The 9,106-nt window shown below is 36.8% G+C and overlaps 1 pseudogene; it reads left to right on the plus strand.

The window, feature by feature from the left end:
• The first annotated feature begins 6,299 nt into the window (after positions 1 to 6,299).
• On the plus strand, positions 6,300 to 8,897 carry LOC140518704 (outer dense fiber protein 2 pseudogene; annotated as a pseudogene).
• Positions 8,898 to 9,106: the final 209 nt, after the last annotated feature.

The following is a 9,106-nucleotide window of genomic DNA, read 5'->3' on the forward strand; positions in this document are numbered from 1 at the left end:
AAGGAATTCCTTAAAAGACAGAATTGACCAAATGAAAAAGGAAGTCCTAAAGCTCACTTAAGAAAATAATTGTGTAAAAATTGGAATGGAGCAAATGGGAGTTAATGACTTTATTAAAAGTCAAAAACAATAAAACAGAATGAAAAGAATGAAAAAAAAGTAGAAGACAACGTGAAATATCTCATTGGAAAAGTCACTGTCCTGCAAAAGAGATCCAGGAGAGATAATTCAAAAATTGTTAGACCACCTGAAATTCATGAACAAAAACAGAGTCCAGACATCATCTTTCAAGAAATTATCAAGGAAAACTGCACTGATATTCTAGTAGCAGAGGATAAAATAGAAATGGAAATAATCCACTGATCTCCTCTGGTAAGAGATCCTAAAAGGAAAACTCCCAGGAATATTGTAACCAAGTTCCAGAGTTCCTATGTCAGGAGAAAATATTGCAAGCAGCCAGAAAGAAACAAATCAAATATTGTGGCAACACCATTAGGAAAACACAAGATCTAGCATTTTCAACATTAAGGGATTGAAGGACTTGGGATATGATATTCCAGAGTTCAGAAGAGCTAGGAAATCACCAACCACACCAAACTGAGAATAAACGTTCAGGTGAAAAAATGGATGGTCAATGAAATAGAGGACTTTCAAGTATCCTTTATGAAGAGACCAGAGCTTAGGAGAAAGTTTGATTTTCACGTATAAGAATCAAGAGAAGTATGAAAACATAAACAGACACAAGAAATCATAAAAGATTTATTAAAGTTGCATTGTTTACATTCCTACATGCAAAGATGATATTTCCAACTCATGAGACCTTTCCCAGTATTAGTGTACTTGGAGGAAATAGATAGATAGATAGATAGATAGATAGATAGATAGATAGATAGATAGATAAATAGATAGATAGACAGACAGATACATACATACATACAGAGAGATGGGACAGAGTGAGTTGAATATTAAGTGATGATATATAAAGAGTAAAATAAATGGGTGAGAGAGAAATGTATTGGGAGAAGAAGAAAGTGAGACATATGTAAATTATATCACATAAAAGAGGCAAGACAAAAGTTTTCACAATGGAGGGGAAGAGGGAGGAGGTGAGAGGGAATGAGTGAACCTTGCTTTCACCGGATTTGGCTTAAGAAGGGAACAATATGAGTGTTCAATTGGATATCTTACCCTCAAGAAAGTAGGGAGGAAGAGGATAAGGGTGGGTGATAGAAGGGAGGGCAGGTTGGGAGAGGGGATAGTTAGAATCAAACACTTTTGAAAAGGGACAGGGTAAAGGAGAAAATAGAATAAGTGGGTGACAGGATAGAATGGAAGGAAACATAGTTAATCTTTCACAAAATGACATTATGGAAGTGTTTCTCATAACTACTCATGTATATCTTATATTGAATTGCTTGCTTCTCAATAAAGGTGGACGGGGAGGGAAGAACAGAGAGAATTTAGCACTCAAATTTTGAAAAACCAATGCTTAAAAATTGTTTTCACATGGAAATAAGATATAGAGGCAATGGAGGTAATGGAGTGTAGAAATCTATCTTGCTTTTCATGAAAGTAAAGGGGAAGGGAATAAAAGGGTAAATGATAAAAGCAAGGGCAGATTGGGGGAAGGGGTAATCAGATTGCATGCCACCTCAGCAGAAATAGGGGAGAGATGAAAAGAGAATTTGGAACTCAAAATCTTGTGTAAATGAATATTTGAAACACAAAAATAAGTAAATAAAAATTAAAAATAAATAAAGTTATGACCTATATGCACAAAAGTATTTATACTTTGTGGTGACAAAGAATTGAGATTGAGGAAATATCTATTAATTGAGAAATGGCTAAACAAGTTGTAGTCTCTGATTGTGATGGAATACTATTGTGCTACAAGAAATGATGAATGGGATACTTTCAGAAAAACCTGAAAGGAGATACATGATCTGATACAAAGTGAATTAAGGAGAATGAAGAGAACATTGTACAGAGTGACAGCTGTATTGTACAATGATCAATTGTAAATGAGTTGGTTTTTTTGTAGCAGGACAAAGATTCAAGACAGTTCTGAAGGACCTATGATGAAAAATGTTATCTACTTCCAGAGAACAAAATGATACAATCTCTATGAAGACCAAAGCATGCTGTTTTTTTTTTAATTTTCCTTCTTTTTCCTTTTTAATCGTCTGCATTTTCTTTCACAATATTACTAATATGGAAATATGCTTTGCATGACTGCATATACATAAACATTATAAAATTGCTTGCCTTTAGAAGGAAGCAGGAGAGGAAGGAGAAGAGAGAATTTGGAAGCAAAAACTAAAAAAAAAGGCTAAATGTTATTTTTATGTTATTAGAAAATATAGTAAAACAAAACCATAGCACATATTACAATACAGGAATGTATTTAATAGTTTATTTTTCATAGTCACATTTAAGGAATTACAATTGAATTTTTTTAAATTTCATTTTCGGTTATTCTCCCTCCCAACTTTCCTTCCTGATCCCTGAGAGAGTAAGCAATTTGATGTAGATTATACATATGCAGTCATGCAAAGTATATTTAGATATTATGAAAAAATAGTAAAAGGAAAATAAAGGTTTAAAAGAAATGCATGCTTCAATCTATATTCAAACTCCATCAGTTCTTTATCTGGAGGTAAATACTATTTTTCATGATAAGTCTTTCAGAATTTTCATGAATCCTTGTGTTGTTGAGAATAGCTAAGTCATTCAAAGTTGATCACCATGCAATATTACTGTTATTGTGTGCAATGTTCTCCTGTTTCTGCTCACTTCATTTTACATCAATTCATATAGTATTTCCAAATTTTTTTTCTTAAATTAGCCTATTCATTTCTTATGGCACAAAAGTATTCCATCACAGAAATATAGCACAACTTGTTCAGCCATTTCCCAATTGATAGGCATACCTTGAATTTCCAATTCTTTGACATCACTAAAAGTGTTGCTCAAGATATTTGTGTGCAAATAAATCTTTTCCCTTTTTTTTTTATTTCTTTGGGATACAGACATAGTAGCGAAAGAATTTCTAGGTCAAAGGATATGTATGGTTTTGTAGCCCTTTGGGCATAGTTCCAAACGGCTCTACAAAATTGTTGAATTAGTCCACAAGTTCACCAACTATGTATTAGTATCTTAATTTTCTTACACATCCTCCAGCATTTATCATTTTCATTTTCTGATGTATTGACCAATCCAATAGATGTGGGGTGGTCTTTAGTGTTATTTGAATTTGTGTTTCTCTAATCAAAAGTGATTTAGAGCATTTGATATGACTACAGATAATTTTGATTCCTTCTTTTGAAAACTGCTTGTTCATATCCTTTAACCATTTATCAATTGAGCAATGGCTTGTATTTTTTTTGAATTTGACCAAGTTCTCAATATATTTGAGAAATGAGGTCTTTATCAGAGAAACTTGCTGTGAAATTTTTTTTTAACAATTATGATTACTATGTAATTCCCTCCATTCTATACTAATTTCTGGAAAGGTGATATCTAGGCTCATTACCACACTCATTTATTCTACTCTTTCTTTCCTTTCAGTTTGTCCCTCCTCAGAAATGTTTGGCTTCTCACTACCACCTTCTCCATTAAGCCCTCCCTTTTATCAATCCCAACCCACCCCTTCTTTTATGCTCCTTTCTTCCTACATTCCTGGGGGAGGTTTCAAATCAATTTCGGTATGTGAGTATGTATTTTATCCCCTCATTAAGCCAATTCCAGTGATAGTAAGGTTCAAACATTCTTACTCCCACCATCACTATCTTCCACTCCACCATAAAAGCTCATTTTGAGCCCCTTTTAAGTGAGACAATTCTACTTATTCTACTTTTCCCCTTCTCATGGTTCATTCCTTTTTCTCATCCCTTAATTTTATTTAAATATCATCCCTTCATATTCATCTTACACAACTGACCTCTGTCTATGTATATGACTTCTAAGTGCCCTAATAATGATAAAGTTTTAGCAATTGTAAATGTCATCTTCCCATGAAGATATGTACATAATGTAACATTATTGAATCCCTTATTGTTTCCCTTTCCTGTGTCTTTTTGTGTTTCTCTTGAGACTTGTATTTTAAAGTCAAATCTGTTCAGTTCTGGTCTTTCCATCAAAAATACTTGAAAGTCTTCAATTTCATTGTGTCCATTTCCCCCCCTGAACAATTATACTTAGTTTTATTGGGTAGGTGATTCTTTGTTATAATCATAGCTTCTTTGCTCAATGAAATATCATATTTCAAACCCTCTGATGAATTAATGTAGAAGCTATTAAATCTTGTGTCATCATCAATGTGGCTCCATGATGTTTGAATTTGAATTTGGCTATATTATTCCTGACAGTTTTCATTTTGGGATATCTTTCAAGTGGTAATTGGTGGATGCTTTCAATTTTCATTTTATCTTCTAGTTCTAGAACATCAGGGCAATTTTCCTTGATAATCTCTTGAAAGATGATGGCTAGCCTCTTTTGCTAATCATGGCTTTCAGGTAGTCAAATAACCTTTAAATTACTTCTTCTGGATATATTTTAAGGGTCAGTTGTTTTTCTAATGATATATTTTATATTTTCTTCTATTTTTTATTGTTTTGGTTTTGTTTTATTGTTTCTTGATATCTCAGGGAGACATTAGCTTTGACTTGTTCAATTTAATTTTTAAGGAATAATTTTCTTCATTGAGAATTGTTACTTCTGAGCTTTTCTTCAGTGAATTTTGTGTCTCTTTAATTATTTGGCCTATTTTGCTTTTTAAGGTGCTACTTTCTTTGGCATAATTTTTTAGTACCTCCTTTATGAAGTTGTTGAATGTTTCATGATTTTCTTGTACTACCACCATTTTCCCCCAATTTTTACTCTACCTCTCTAATTTGTCTTTTCAAATCTTTTTTTGAGTTGTTCCAGGAATTCTTTTTGAGAATGAGAAAAATTCATGTTTTTTCTTTGTGTCTTTTCACATAGCAGTTTTGACTTTTTTTTGCAGATCTTGGCTTTTTAGCTTGCTTTTCACCTCAGTAAATTTCTGTAGTCATATTCTTTTGTTGTTATTGTTGTTGCTGTTTGATTATTTTCCAGCCTATTTCTTAATTTTTAACTTTTTGTTAAAGAGAGGTTCTGTGCTGAGAGTATAAGGAGCACTATCTCAATCTTCTGATCTTTCTTGCTGTTCCTTTCAGAGCTAATTCTAAGGGTCTATAAGTTTCAGTTCTTTGATGGTGGTATGATCCAAGGAGACATATGATCACTGCTCCCCAGCACTATTGATTGCACACCCCAAATAAGAAAGCACCATATTTTAAAATTACATGAATAAGAAATATGTACGATTCTATACATTGAAATGATCTGTTCACTAGTAGATAATCATGAAATTCAGAAGTCTTTACCACAGGTCTAAATATGAATTTCTAGTACTATAATATTTTCAAAGATAATCTTCATCATGGTAGATAAGTATAAAATGGCAGGGTAGCAGAGAAAGACAAAGTGGAACTTTTTTGGTGAAGCAGTAGATAAAGGTCAGCATTGCTTTCTTTGCATTCATCTGTCTAGTTATAAATATGGGAATATTCTTATAATTCCAGTTCAGTATTTTTCAAGTCAAAAAATCCCATTAACACTTCTAAAAACGTAATGTTTTTTATAGCTCCTGGAAAGAACTTTTTTTGGTAGATTATTTAATTACATGGAAAAAAATCTGTTAGACTTCCTTTCATATATGTAACAAAAATATGCAATTTTATTTTTCATGCAAAATTCATTAGCAGAGAAGTAAGCCAGCACAAAAAAAAAATATAACTGAGGAATAAATTTTATATCTTAAATGAATTAAATGAGGAAATGAAGCACAATCATTTTACCAATCAGAAAGTAAGCATTTTTAAAAGCTATTGATTAAAAAACTTTGGATTCTCCTTTCATTAAATCCAATCTTCCAAAAGAATTCAATTCTTAAGCAACACTGCATATGGAAATGAGTTAATAATGCTAATCACTGCATGATAAGGATCACATTATCTCTGAAAGATATTTCTGTAGAAGATCTATAATTAATGCATTTCTGTAGTAGGTTAAACTTCTTCAGTTTTTTTCCTCTCTAAAAACTCACAGGGATCCTCCCCGGCGTCTCCATGGCACTACCCTGGCCTCCAATTTCAACGACTTCATAAGAAGGCGTTTCTGGGCACAGCCGCGGCGTTCCTGGTTTCCACCTTGCAGGAAAAACAGCATAACTACTGTCACACAGAAGAAGGTCTTACGAACACCTTGTGGAGCTCCCAGTGTAACAGTTAAGCTCAACCTTTTATTGTGTTGCCCTCCCCTGCCCGCCAGAAGAGAATGATGAAGAACCACTCTTCAACTCCCCCCTTACATGTTCACGTGGATGAGAACACTCGTGTCCACGTCCACATAAAAAAGATCCCAAAACCAACACCGGCCAAGAGCCAGAAGTTCCATAAACATGGCATGAGAGGCGACACAGTGAATGTCCGGAGGAGTGTTTGAGTGAAAATTAAAGTCCCTTGGATGCCCCCTGGCAAAGGATCTGTTCAGCATATAGGCTGCAAATGGGAGAATCCACCTCGTTGTCTAGATATATCTCCACCTTCTTCAGAAAAACTAGTTTCAGTGATGCGATTAAGTGACCTTTCTACAGAAGATGAAGATTCTAGTCACTGTAAGACAAACCGTTATGAAAAGAAGATGGACAGTTTAATGAATACAGTTGGTTGACTTAAATCAGAGGTAAAGATGCAGAACGGGGAGCGCCAGATGGCGAAACGGTTCCTAGAGGAGCGGAAGGAAGAACTGGAGGAGGTGGCCCACGAGCTGGCAGAGACTGAGCATAAGAACACGATGCTTCGACAAAATATTGAGTGTATCAAGGAGGAAAAGGATTTTACAGTGCTGCAAAAAAGGTATTTGCAACAGGAAAAAGAGTGTCTCATGTCTAAGTTCGTGGAAGCAGAGATGGATGGAGCAGCCGCTGCCAAGCAAGTAATGGCATTGAAGGATACAATCGGGAAACTGAAATCGGAGAAGCATATGACTTGCACTGACATCAATACGCTGACCCAGCAAAAAGAACTTCTCCTCCAGAAGTTGAGTACTTTTGAAGAGACTAATCGTACTCTCAGAGATTTGCTGAAGGAGCAGCATTCTAAAGAGGATTCAGAAAAGCTGATGGAGCAAAAAGAAAACCTATTGAAACGACTAGCCAAAGCCGACTCAGAAAAAGCGCGCCTGCTGCTATTGCTACAAGATAAAGACAGGGAAGTAGAAGAGCTGCTACAAGAAATTCAGCGTGAGAAGGCTCAAGCAAAGACAACACCCGAACTCTCCAAGACTACGGAATCCATGCGGCGGCATTTGCACACACAACTGTGGTCTAAAGAAGCAGAGAATAGTCATCTTGTAATCCAAATCAAGAATGTGGAGCACAGTGGTTCTCAACATTAGGCTGAAATGGAGGCCATCGTGGAGCAGCTGAAGGACCTCAAGCAGAAAGGAGACCGGGACAAAGGAGCTTTGAAGAAAACTATCAGAGCACAGCAAGAGAGGGCGGAGCGGAGTGAAGAGTATGGTGATCAACTGCATGTCCAGCTTGCAGACAAGGATCTGTATGTTGCTGAAGCCCTCTCTACCCTGGAATCCTGGAGAAGCCGCTACAACCAGGTGGTGAAAGACAAGGGAGACCTAGAGCTGGAGATCATTGTGTTAAATGACTGAGTGACAGATCTGGTATCACAGCAACATGCCTTGGAGGAGAAGATGCGAGAAGACCGGGATATTCTGCATTCAAACTTGAGAATGAGAGGCTAAAGGCTAGTATCACCCCTGTGGAAGATAGGCTAAGTCAAGCCCGAATTGAGGTCCAATAGTTGAAGGTGTCAGTCAAGAACTATGAAGGGATGATCGACAACTACAAGAGTTAGGTGATGAAGACCCGGATGGAAGCTGTTGAGGTAGCTACTCAACTGGAACACTGCGACAAAGAGAACAAGATCCTCAAAGATGAAATGTACAAGGAAATTAAATCGGCTCGTAAGCAGTTCCAGGCTCAGCTGACTGACCTTCAACAACTGCCTGAGATCCTCAAAATTACTGAGGCTAAACTGGCCGAATGTCAGGATCAGCTGCAAGGCTACGAGAGGAAAAATGTGGACCTCACAGCTATCATAGCAGATCTGCGCACCCGGATCAAACACCAGGGGGAGAAGCTAGAGGGGGTGAGAGAGAGACATCAATATTCTCAGGAGGAAAACAAACAGCTAAGCCTGAAAGTGAAAGAACTCGAGAGGAAACTTGAGGGTACTAGTGCCCAGAAAGTTGAGTTCCTCCAGGTGATTGCAAAGAGAGAGGAGGCAATCCATCAATCCCAGCTTCAGTTGGAGGAGAAAACCCGGGAATGTGGTTCTCTAGCACTACAGCTGGAAAATGCCATTGAAGATGACAAGAGACAGGTGGAACAGAAAAAGGAGCGTGCGGTCTCTAAGGAACGAACAGCCCAGAACAAAATCTTGGATCTGGAAACACAGCTGAGTCGGACCAAAACAGAACTCAACCAGCTTCGACGGAGCCCAGATGATGCTGACCAGAGATACTAGAGCCGCCTTCAGGTCCTAAAAGACCGTCTTGAACAATCAGAGAGTACCAACCGTGCAGAATTATGCCCAGTTTCTCAAATCATCTTATGCCAATGTGTTTGGGGACAATGCTTTAACTGCATATTTAACAAGCTCTCCCATCCATTCCCGATCACCTCCCATATGAAATTGTGATGACCCTTCCAAGGAACCTGACTGTAGGGAAGAGGTGTATCTAGAGATTCTTTTGGGACTGACCCAAAAGAGAAGTGTAGACATTTTGTTTGGGCCTCTTGCTCTGGGAAAGTCATGCCAAATCATCTTTAGGACTAAGAGGATCTGGATATTTTTATAGCTCCCCCTTTTTTTCTCATTTACTGAATTGGAGTTTTTTAATTAACCTGATAACAACTTAGATTTGATATATTGTTTCTTCTCCCTTTCCCTTCTTGCAGAGAGATTTTTTCTCAGTTCCTTTGAGGCACTTGATCCTCACA

The sequence above is a fragment of the Notamacropus eugenii genome, chromosome 1, assembly GCF_028372415.1.
Source record: "Notamacropus eugenii isolate mMacEug1 chromosome 1, mMacEug1.pri_v2, whole genome shotgun sequence".
Lineage (NCBI taxonomy): Eukaryota > Metazoa > Chordata > Mammalia > Diprotodontia > Macropodidae > Notamacropus > Notamacropus eugenii.